This window comes from Ovis aries, chromosome 9 (genome assembly GCF_016772045.2).
Source record: "Ovis aries strain OAR_USU_Benz2616 breed Rambouillet chromosome 9, ARS-UI_Ramb_v3.0, whole genome shotgun sequence".
NCBI classification, from domain to species: Eukaryota; Metazoa; Chordata; class Mammalia; order Artiodactyla; family Bovidae; genus Ovis; species Ovis aries.
The window spans coordinates 30427409-30439724 of NC_056062.1; positions in this window are offsets into that span (position 1 = coordinate 30427409).

Genomic DNA, 12316 nt, shown 5'->3' on the forward strand with positions numbered 1-12316 from the left:
TTCTTGCCTGGAGAATCCCATGGACAGAGGATCCTTGTGGGTCACAATCTATGGGGTCACAAAAGTCAGACATGATTGAGTGACTAACAGTAACTAAAGAGTGACTTTATGAGCTCCCAAATTCACTCATGAATGGATACACTTCAGGTCCTTCAGGGATCTCTGTCTTTGTTATACACATAAGGATGGGGTGCCTGTTAGCACCAAGTGACTATTTAGAGGGACTGGCCTAGTGATAGAGCTCTAAAGACAGTCTAATCCTATCATCAGGTTAATTAAATATTTTATTTAAAAATTTTTTTTTACATTTAGGTGCAGTTGATTTCAAATATTATATTAGTTTCAGATGTACAGGACAGTGATTCAGTATTTTTACAGATTATACTCGTTTAGAAATTATTACAAGATAATGGCTATGACTGTACTTATATAAGGCAGGTTAAATTTGGATATTTTAAACCAAATTTTTTCTTTGTGTTCCTGTTGCCATCTCCATTTCCTGTCTTCTGGTTACATAAATTCTTTACATATTGCTATAGATAGGTGATAAATGAACCAAAATAGGCAGGTGGATGCTTGGGCTCAGTTGTGTTTGACTCTTTGCTACCCCATTGACTGTAGCCTGCCAGGCTCCTCTGTCCATGGGGATTCTCCAGGCAAGAATACTGGAGTGGGTTGTCATGCCCTCCTTTAGGGGATCTTCCCAATACAGGGATAGAGGCCAGGTCTCCCTTATTATAGGTGAAATTTTTTTACCATCTGAACCACCAGGGAAGCCGAAATAGGCAGGAGAAGGACCAAAATAGGGAAATGATAATGGCATGTATTTGGCCTTTAAGGTATTCCAAAAATGCTGTGGGAGAATTAGTACAAAAACTTGGGCTTCACTGAGGTTAGTGACATTATAATTGGTGGTAGGCAGCAGGAATAGAATATGTAGATAATATACAAAATTAGGTGGGATGGGATATTTCAGATGAACAGGCAATCAAGAGCAGTTTCCTACAAAGTTCAGCTTGCTAGGAAGGAGGGTTGACAAGAACATGATACATTATTGGGACCAAGAGTAAGTCAGTAGACTTTCAGATTTTCTACTCTGAGCAGAGGAATGAATTACACAGGAAGTGAGGCAGAAGGCAAGTCTATAAGGAAAGAATGGGGATGAAGAAAAGGTGATGGCTCAGTGGGTGTGCAATAGCAGAGTTTCCTCAAGGTCAATATAAGCTAACAACTGCATTGTACATTTCAGACCCACAAGCTGAATGCTCCTAAGCGAGTCCTGTCCTGATTGAGATGGGTTCAAGACCAGGGTGGGGCTGATTCTAGGTGAAAGATGGAGCTGACTGCTGCTGGATGAGCCTGAGAAGACAGGATTGATGTCCACTCCTGGTCACTATCTATCAAGTGGACTTGAGATGTAGATGTGGCTAAAGATTCACATGGTCTTTAGCCTCTGGATTTGAGTTTTCTGATTTGGTTCCTGACCTCACTTCTGCCCAGAGCCTCCAGACCCCGTGATTTTCTTACTTGGTGTTAGAACCTTAGGTAGGAGGTCCCGCAAGACATTCACTGTTCAAGACCTCACAGGATGACAAAATCAGTTTTCCCTGATGAGTCACATATCTAGTGGAAACCCCTCTAGAAGACTACTTATTATGATCGCCTTTACTTTTAAAATTATGAAAATCTCTCATATTCATTGATAATTTTGAAATTACATCAAATTGTTTAATGTGAAAGCATTGTCTGCCATTCCCTCTCTTCAGTTCTACTCTGTGTTGGTAAAAAATTTTAGTTACCTGGTGTGATAAAAGATTCTGAATGAGGAGAAGTTATTTGACAAGCCCCTATTGTCAAAGAATATATATTCCTTCGTTCAAGGAAGAATTCCTTCTGACCTCAGACTCTGAGATATCTTGAAAAGTTTGGCTCTCAGATTTTGACAGGTGATCTTCCTTTGAGTGGGCTAATTAAAAGATATGTTATTTAGGGGGGAAATACAGGCAATTATTCTGATGTTTCTTCCTTAGATGATGAAATATTGAAGTGCTTAGAAATAAATTTTGCCTTAATAACTTTACCAAAAATTTCTCTTGAGCAGAATCCTTATGTTAGAGTTGCAGTGTATTGATATCTTAAACACCTTAGCCTTTTAATCATTGGAATGATTTGGTGCTAACAAGAAAAGAAAATCTGCTTGAGATGGAAAAGAAAATGGGAGAGTGAATTTTCAAAACATATAGATGATTTATGTCAAGTAGACAGAATCACTGGTGGTTAACTATATTTTCAGTATTTCCCCAAATAGTGTGATGATCATTCAGATCTTGCTGTAGCCCTGCCTGAAGACAGAGGATTAGGTTTTCTTATCAGCTGTCAAGGGTCCCTGTGCAGTTGAGACTCCAGTAAATTTTCTTCATTTTATCAGACATACTTTGGAAAAGAGTTTTGCTTTGCTTCCCTATGTCAGGTGCAAGAATCAGTTTTGATATTTAATTTGAAAAATCCTCTTATAAATCTGTTCAGCTGCCTGAGTCACAAAATGATTGACCACTTTAATTCTAAGTTTTTATTCTTAAGGAAATAAAATTTCAGGTATGTTTTCTACATCAGTAGCATACATTTGACAGGTTTTTTAAATCTGACTTTTCAGTCACCTTCATTTCATCTTTTTGTTTCTCTAAGATTTTTGAATGAAAATCTTTTCCTTTAGACAATAGCTAATTGGTGAAGGTGGGAGTTGAATGTTGATTATTTAGTGGGTGGGTTAGGACCAATATTGGCTCCCTACTTGTGCTGGGTGTAAGGATAAATTAAAACTTCCATTGCTATTGCTATATCTCGATTAGGAGATACAGAAACTCACCAGAGAAAGATGAGTCTTCTCTGCAGGACAATGGGAATTCAAGGCTTGGATGAAAGAACAAGTAGATAATTTATAGCTCTCCAGGACAGAGAGATTGTGTGGCTCAGTAGAATACCATGGAAGAATAAAGAATTAAACAATTTTTTCATTAGAATATAGTTGATTTACAATATTGTATTTGTTTCTGCTGTATGGGAAAGTGAATCAGTTATCATATGCATATATCTTCTCTTTCTTAGATTCTTTTGCTATCTAGGCTCTAGAGATTGTCATAATGAGTGAAGTGAGTCAAAGAAAGATAAATATCCTATATCACTTATATGTGGAATCTGAAAAATAGTGTACAAATGAACTTATCTACAAAGCAAAGCCTTTTTTTGTTTTGTTTTTCAGAACAGATGGTTAAAGCTGCAAATAATACCAGTGAACATTCTTTAGTATTGAGTCAATTGTGAATGAAAATATAACTTGACAGTGAGAATGACCCAGAGATGTTTTACAGTCTTTTTGTCCCTGGGGTTTGGAACCGGGTCTCAGGGGTTACCATGGATCTGTGCCTTGAGACCCTAAATGCTGGGAAATACTAACCACATACATTTTTAAGTCTCTTGGGACTAGTGAACCCAAGACTGCTGATAAAAGAGCTTCCTGGTGCTTTGAAGATGAGAGAACTCTAGGCAATTACTGATCTTGCCATCTAACCATAGTACTTAATGGCAAGATACCCTGTATGTGTGCATATTAACACATATACCTAATTAATACATAATAATACATATAAGATACCCTGTATGTACACACACATACACATGCAACATATTGTCAGAATTCCATTTCAGACGTATTTGTTTGATAACTTCTGTTTTGCTTTGTTTTTTAATTAAATTTTGTTGCAGTATAGTTGCTTTAGAATGTTGTATTAGTTTCTACTGTACAGCAAACGTGAATCAGTTATACGTTTACATAGATCCCCTCCCTTTTGGACCTTCTTCCCATTTAGGACACCACAGTGCATTAAGTAAGGCTCCCTGCGCTATAGAGTAGGTTCCCATCAACTGTCTATTTTATACAAAGTATCATTTGTAGAGACTGTGGATGGTCCTAGAGAGTGTCATACAGAGTGAAGTAAGTCAGAAAGAGAAAAACTGTATCATATTATTAAGGCACATATAGAGAATCTAAGAAAATGATATAGATGACCTTATTTGCAAAGCAGAAGTAGAGACAGAGATGTAGAGAACAAATAAGTGGATACCGAGGGGAAAGGGGTGGGATGCGAGGAATTGGGAGGTGGGGACTGACATATATACACCTTTGATACCATCTATTTTATGACTTTTAATGTGCTATCTAATTCTAAAATTTATGATACTTAAAGGTATGACCTTCTGAGAGGATAGAACAGATATATATCTTGACTCTACCACATACTAGTGGTAAGAACTTGGGAACAGGAATTGCCACCTAAATGTGTTATTATGAAAATAAAACAAGGGTTTAAACTATGGAGTGCAATACCTGGCATGTAGTATATGCTCAATAAGTGTTGGCTATTTAAAAATAATTTTTCACAAGTCTCTTAAATTCTTAGCTGAATTCCTCCAACTCTCTCACCTGTGAACTTAGAATAGTAAAGGTTTTGCCCAGAGAAGGTGGGTAGAGTATTTGATCCTCCCTTCCTGGACTGTATCTTATTTTTTATTTGTTAGTAATTTGATGAATATAGGACTTATCTGCCTAAGTAGCTTAAAATATCACACTGGGAAAGGAAAATACCTTATCAGCTTTTGTTATTCTCAAAGCCACTTAATGCAGTGTTAGACAATGAATCTCCACTGGTTTGCAGATGGCCATGCTTGTACCTCTCACATTTCTCTTCTATCCCATCATAGCATCAATTTCAGCTTTTGGATTTGACGTTAATGAAGGAGATGCAGAAGCTTTGGGTGTTAGGGCACAGACAGGAGTCATCTATAATTAAAATTTCAATAATGCTCTAGGTGGCAATACAGTTACTATCCCATATAAAATGTACAAACATCAACTTGAAATGTGGAAATGTTTTCTTTTTTTTGTCTGTTTGGTGCCAATTCATCCATCTGACTGTTGCTATTTTACAACGTATAACCTGGCTGATTTTCCATTGTGCAACTGGGATGAACGTCCGAGGAAACCTGACAGGAATGGTCACTAGGAAGTGTGGCTCCTATGACTGCTAGGTAGCCTGGAAGTTAACAGAGACTTAGGTGACCCATTAATAACCAAGAGACAAGTTTAAAAAGAAAGGCAAGTTTGACTTTGAGGGGAATCAATTGAATGGTTTGAAACGTTTTTGCATATAGTGTTTTGTAGATGCCGTATGAATGTGATCTACTCTTTGGAAAACCTAAACTCTTCTGATTATTATGCCAAAAGTGACCCTAATGGTTGTTATGACCCTGATGATCTTAGTGACCCATTAGGTCATGTGATGACCTGATTCAGAACCTGAGTGAACAAAGCACATTTCTAAGCACATTTCTAAGCTCATTCCAGATTTCCTCCCCCTGAGGCACGCACACTACTGTAATGATACATTAGTTAAGTCAGCACGTAGACTGTACAATGATACAAGATTTTGCCGTTTTAGTTGGTCATCAAAAAATATAAATCAGTTTTTTGATATCTATCTTGATTATTATCTGCTTGATAAAATAACTATGTTACACAGAAGATGTTATTTTCTTTGGAAGTGGAAAAAAAATGCTGGTTTCCCTTGAGAAATAGAGAAATTTACTGTGAAATTCATGCTTATTCTGTGGGGAACATCCTATAAACTGCAAAAGAATTCACAACTTTTTGTAGTTTGGCAGAAAGGACAATTCTGGTGATCATTCTGGTGTTTGAAAAATGAAGATTAAAATAGGAATTTACCTCCTTGTAGAAGAAGAAAAGAAGAAATAGGTAGAAAAGAAGAATATCTAGCACTGAGTTTATGGAAGAGAGAGAAGGTGCCTCTATTTAGGTCAACATCAAATCATTATATTCAAAACTAGATTTTGAGCCAGTTTGTGGGTGGAAGACAGGCAGAGAAGCCATTCAACAAAGAGAAAAGAGCAGAGAGTAAGCAGACAGAGGACAGAGAGATGGAGACATAGACAAAGATGTAGAGAGAAGTAGTCCAAAGTAAACAAGCAGATATAGAGAAGGAGGCAGAAGAGCTAATGATACAGGAAAGACACAGAGAAATGAATGAGAGGGCAGGACTCTTCCAAATCATCATGGGGAAAACTTACAGGAGATTTTCCAGTTTCGCAAAAAACATATGGTTCCTGGAGCCAGAAGCCTGGATGCTCGGACATCCATATCCTTTTGTAACACACGCACATGTGACAAAACGCTGTCTTCAATGTGCATGGAAATGCATTGTTAAAATTGTCTGATGTTCTCTGGGTTTTGAAAGGTGTGGATTTTGGTGAAAGACTCCATACTGATAGGCTCTATAGTTTTGTAAGAAAGTCTGTAGAATGTTTTGCACATGTTAGCTTCAAGGCATGACTGATCTGCTTTCTACTCAAGATTATGCTCTGTTTTCTTTACTATCCCCCACCCCCAATTCCCTCTAAAGATCAGTGATACTCTAATTTTCCTGTCTGATATCTCTGTGATGTCTATGCTCTATGAGAGCCATCCTATGCCTCTTTTTCATGAGGTTATAAAATAACATGAAGAAAAATTCCTTGACAATTTTGTGCTTTAAAAATAGAGCATCATCCATATATCACTGTTCTCTTATTTACCTATGGTGGTTAATACTTAGATTCAGATATCATAAGGGAATTATCATATCTGATTATTGTGTTGATAAAATCTTATTTTTCATTAACTCCTTCCTCTTCTTAAAAATAGCCATTACTCTACAGGATTTGCTTGGCATGTGGTCTTCAAATAAAGACTGTATAATCTTAATCTTCCTTATAGTGAGACAGCTATGCAAGTGAGTAATTTCAGGCGAACAGAAATATGAGCAGAAGTAATGAATGTAACTGGGACTTCCAATGTGGCTCAGTGGTAAGAAATCTGTCTGCCAATGCAGGAGATATGGGTTCAGTTCCTGGGTGGGGAAGATCCCTGGAGAAGGAAATGGCAACCCACTCCTATATTTTTGCCTGGGAAATCCCATGGACTGAGGATTTGGTGGGCTACAGTCAATGGGGTCACAAAGAGTTGGACACAACTTAGTGACTGAGCAAGCACAATGCATGTAACTAGATGGTCAGATCCTTAAAGATACAGCTCCAGATTTCTTTTTACACTCATTTGCCTTGATGGAACATGGATATGAGGGGAAGGCTTCTTTGATCTTGTAATCAAGGACCTCTGGGATACTGGGGCACATCGGCTTGCCAGTTCTGGGATAATGTTTTCTGGACTTCTATATGAGAGAGGAATAAGTTCCTATCATAAACAGGCCACTGCATTTGGGGGTCTTTTTGTAATAATGCATTGCAGTTTAAATCCAGTTCTAAGCATTTTCTTATTAGGCTGGTATGAAATTCAGCACTAGTGAACACTGGGGCATCTCTCTTCCACTTGGACTTGGAAAAATCCTATAGTCTTGCTCAGTACATTGGGGCAGGAGGAATTTTTCAGTCATTAGTCTACACTGGGCTCTACCAAGAATTTTGCTGTTTAAGCCCAGATGGTCTCTTCAGACATGGAAAAGCTGTTGACTCTGTGATATCTCTGTGGAAATACTGGGTGAAGGTCCATTCACTTTCTAGGGCACTGCCATTAGGCACCATGTAGTTCTCCACCACTCAAGGCCCTCTGATTTCTGAATTTTTGTCCTTTCTGCCAGAATCTTCTGATTTCCTGCCCTCAAGTACTTTTTCCTCTTTCACCTCATAATTAGACACTTCTTATAACATCAGAGAGATTTCAAAAAGAAAAGTAATGTCACTATGACTTCTAACTTTCACCATCAAAAATCCATCAAAATGAGGGAACATGAGAGTCCTGCCTGCCTGTTTAGAATGGTGGCAAAAGTAAAAGAATAAAAATAAGCATTAGGAGCATATTTGATATAAAAGATTATAGAAATATTTCTAAAGAAAAGTTAATTTTAATGGTCCCTAATGCAGTGCGTATATGTGATAGAAATAGCATGTTGAATTCAGATTGGGATTTTAATAGATGGCTCTGATGAATTACTAAAACTTTGACTTTTGAGACCTTAGCATTTTCTGGCTAAACTGAATTGAACAGGAAGGGGAGTTACCTTGTTGGTTTTATTTTGCATAAAGCATTGGTTACGAAGTAGCCACACTAGGGAGGGATCCTCATGGCACTTGGTGATGTCTATATCCCATAATATTCTCCAGCAACTACTGGTGACCTTAGATCACTACCACTATGTTCTGTGATTTGATATGGACCTTAAAAGAAGTTAATATTAAAAATTAAAATATAATCAGTGATTACAACCTTAATACATGCTGCTAGATCTTGTGGTTCCCTGGCTGACAGCACAGGAAGTCCTAATGACTGAAGAAAGGAGAGAGTGATTGTGCAGTTGGAGTACAGCTCCAAGTAGAACAATTTGGCGGGTATGGCGACAATGGGATTTGAAAGAAACAAAGATAAATATCATATGATGTCACTCATATGTGGAATCTAAAAAAAAAAATGGTACAAATGAACTTATTTACAAAGCAGAAATAGACTCACAGACAGAAAACAAACTAATGGTTACCAAAGTAGAAAGAGGGGAAAGGGATACATTAGGAATTGGGGGGGTGAATAGATATGGACTACTATCTATAAAATATAGGACTTCACTGGTGGTCCAGTGATGGGGACTTCGCCTTCCAGTGCAGGGGGTGGGTTTGATTCCTGGTTGCTGTGCACCTGAAACATTGTAAATCACCTATACTTCACTTAAAAAAAAGGGATAAGGGTATAGGAAGGCAAAATGGGGATATAGTATGTCACTCAGTTTTTGAAGCCAAGAACTGCTAACTTTAGTAAGAACCCAAGGGAAAAGTGGTAGAAAGTTGTATTTTCTTTCTGTTTGAAAAGTTGCTCCCTGGATTATAGCTTATTATATTATTTATTTTACTACTATACTCTATTGTAGTTTCAAATATGTTTATTTTTATATATGCCACATACCACAGATTTGAGGAAGTTTACAGAAACATTGCTGACAAATGTTCATCTAGTCAAAGCTGTGGTTTTTCCAATAGTCATGTATGGATGTGAGAGTTGGACTATAAAGAAAGCTGAGCACTGAAGAATTGATGCTTTTGAACTATGGTGCTGGATAAGACTCTTGAGAGCCCCTTGGACTGCAATAAGACCAAACGAGTCAATCCTAAAGGGAATCAGTCCTGAATATTCATTGCAAGGACTGATGTTGAAGCTGAAACTCCAATACTTTGGCCACCTGATGCAAAGAACTGACTCACTGGGAAAGACCCTGATGCTGGGAAAGACTGAAGGCAGGAGGAGAAGGGGACAAGAGAGGATGAGATGGTTGGATGGTATCACTGACTCAATGGAGAAGAGTTTGGGTAAACTCTGGGAGTTGGTGATGGACAGGGAAGACTGGTGTGCTGCAATCCATGGGGTCACATAGAATCGGACATGACTGAGTGACTGAGCTGAACACAAACATTATAACAAAATATAAACATTTACAAATTAACCTTACAAGGTGAATTGAAGGCAAGAAAGTAAGAAGAGGCTTGTGAGGAGGGTAGTATAGAAAATGTGTGCTATGAAGTGTTTTTACATGCTTGCTGATGTAGATCAAAGAAGTAATAAGATTTCTAGAAGGTCTTATACAGAGGGAACGAGTGAAAGCCACAGTTTTAAAAACATTTCCTGTGGAGTATGGAGATCTTCCTCTCTCTAGACTCACATCTAGTGTCCTGGTCCTTGGATTTCATGTGTTCTCACTCTCTGTCCCCCTGGGTGTAGCCCGATCCTCCGCTGCAGAGGTGGAGGGAGTGAGGGTGTGCAGAGCATCCACCTAGACTTCTGGTGCATCAGGTGCATTCAGCTATGGCAACTCTGTTGGATCAGCTGAGGTCTTCTCCCTTCCTAGCCCTCTGATGAATTGAAATCGGGCAGGAAAACCTACATCCCCATTTGCTTTGCATCTAAGAGTTTTCCTATCTCTGTCCTGAACTTAAGTGCCAAATTTACAGAGGCTGCAGGGAGACTTCCTGGATTCTATGGGCCAGCCCCTCACTCCTGTCACTATTTCTTCTATTGTTTTCCTCCTACTAATTCTTCTGTTGCTCTGGGAATCACATTATCTAACTTCAGTGTAAAGAGAAAAGTTGATGTGGGTAGATTGTAAAAGTAGGAGATACACAATAGTCTTGATTCCTTAGAAAGTCATGTCCACCCAGTGGAGAAGGGCTGCTTGGTTGGAGGGGAGAGAGAGAAAGCATCTTCCTTCTAAGTAGACACAGTGTCCTGGCCTGAGTTCTGGAAAAAACTGAGCTGAGCCTGAGATGAGCTTTCCCAGAGTTCATTGACTTTAGGCTCTATAAGAACTGAGAAGAGGACAACAGAGGAGAAAGCAAAACCAGTCCTAGGGTCTGCTATTGAACTGGTGACTGCCATGGGCAGCTGGAGATGCCTGAGATACAGGAAAGGGTTTATGCACTTGGGCCCTTGCCTCGCTGGGCAAGGGTGGCTCTGTGGGGTGACTTTCTCATTCTCACAAGTTTGCCAGCGTGCCCAAATAGCTGCATAGTCCTGTGGGTGTCACTCACGGCAGCAGTAGAGATGTATTGGCAGAAAGCGAGATAGTCAGTATAGCTGAGGTGAGGATTTGTTGGGTTACATCAGCCCAGGGTCAGTTGCCGTAGCAGTACTGGAGTAAGAAAGGGGCAGAGAACTTGTGAGACAGGGTGTAAGTGGAATGTGATATATTGGGTTGGCCAAAAATTAACATAGAAAAACCCAAAGGAACTTTTTGACCAACTCAATACACAGCATGGGTACAGTTTCTTTTATATTTCACATTTATGTGTACTCAATGAAAATCCTGTCCAAATTCTAGAGTTGATTGACATCCTGAGTGTTGTTGAAAGTTTTTATCTTTCTGTGTTTATGAGTATTTTATTGGAACATCAAAAGAAGCTGCATCAAAGCGTTTTATTTTTGTTTGTTCAGCCAGATCTGTTGCCTGTTGCAATTGATTTTTACAATAAGTGGAGTTCAAAATCAAATACATAGAGAACAAAGAGAGAATAGAAAAATGTGAGAGATAAGAATAAAATTTAAAATCATCAAATAAATTACAGATAATTTACAGAAGGTTACCATAATACTTTTAAAAGGTGAAAATCTAGCATTTATTCTAAGCAGCATATGTGTAAGTTTCCTGAATTGAGATTGAATTTTTTATTTTATTTTTAAAATTAATTTATTTTAATTGGAGACTAATTACTTTACAATATTGTGATTTTTTTTGCCATATATTGAAAGTTAGTCACATTGAAGAAGCAAGCACTGTCTCCGTTCCTCCCAATTTTTTTCTGTTACAGAAACTAATGATAAGGATTTAATGTAAGAAAATATAATGAATGAGGGAGTGACTGAGAAAGAGTATGAAGATTAAAGAAAGGTGATAAAATAGAACTGTCTGTGGGAAAGAACCAACCAAAGTTTTATTGTTGATAAATCCTAAAGTGATGTGAGATGTTAAATTCTAAGTTATTTATATTTGTGATGAAACCTGAAAACAATGTGGCAATAGAAAAAAAAAAGAGAGAGAGAGTCTGAATTGGGTTATGTAGAAAAATGAGATGAAAGAAAAGTGCTAAAGGGCACAGTGATACTCTTGCTCACAAAGAGGTTTTGTCCCAAACTATCAAGTTTCACACTAGATCTTTGGCAAGAGTCAGAAATCTCCTTTCCTCTGCCCATTTACCTCATGCATGACCTTTGAGGATATTAGTAATTGTTTTAATAATACAAATATTGTTTAAAAACTTGCCCTGTACTAGGTATTCAGCAAATGCTTTAGCTTAGGTTTCATTGTTTAATTCTCATGAAGACTTTAGGAGGGGGATTTTATTATTTCTATTATTATAGACTAGTTTAATGAGGCTTAGAGAGGAGAGTTAAATTGCCCAAGGCTGGAGCTAGTAATAGCCAAATTGGAGGTCAGCCTAGTTCTGACCTCACTGATGGTATTCTCAACCACATAGCTCTCTGCCCGCAGAAGGCAATGGCACCCCACTCCAGTACTCTTGCCTGGAAAATCCCATGGACGGAGGAGCCTGGTAGGCTGCATTCCATAGGGTTGCTAAGAGTCTGACACGACTGAGTGACTTCACTTTCACTTTCATGCATTGAAGAAGGAAATGGCAACCCATTCCAGTGTTCTTGCCTGGAAAATCCCAGGGACGGGGGAGCCTGGTGGGCTGCCGTCTCTGGGATCACACA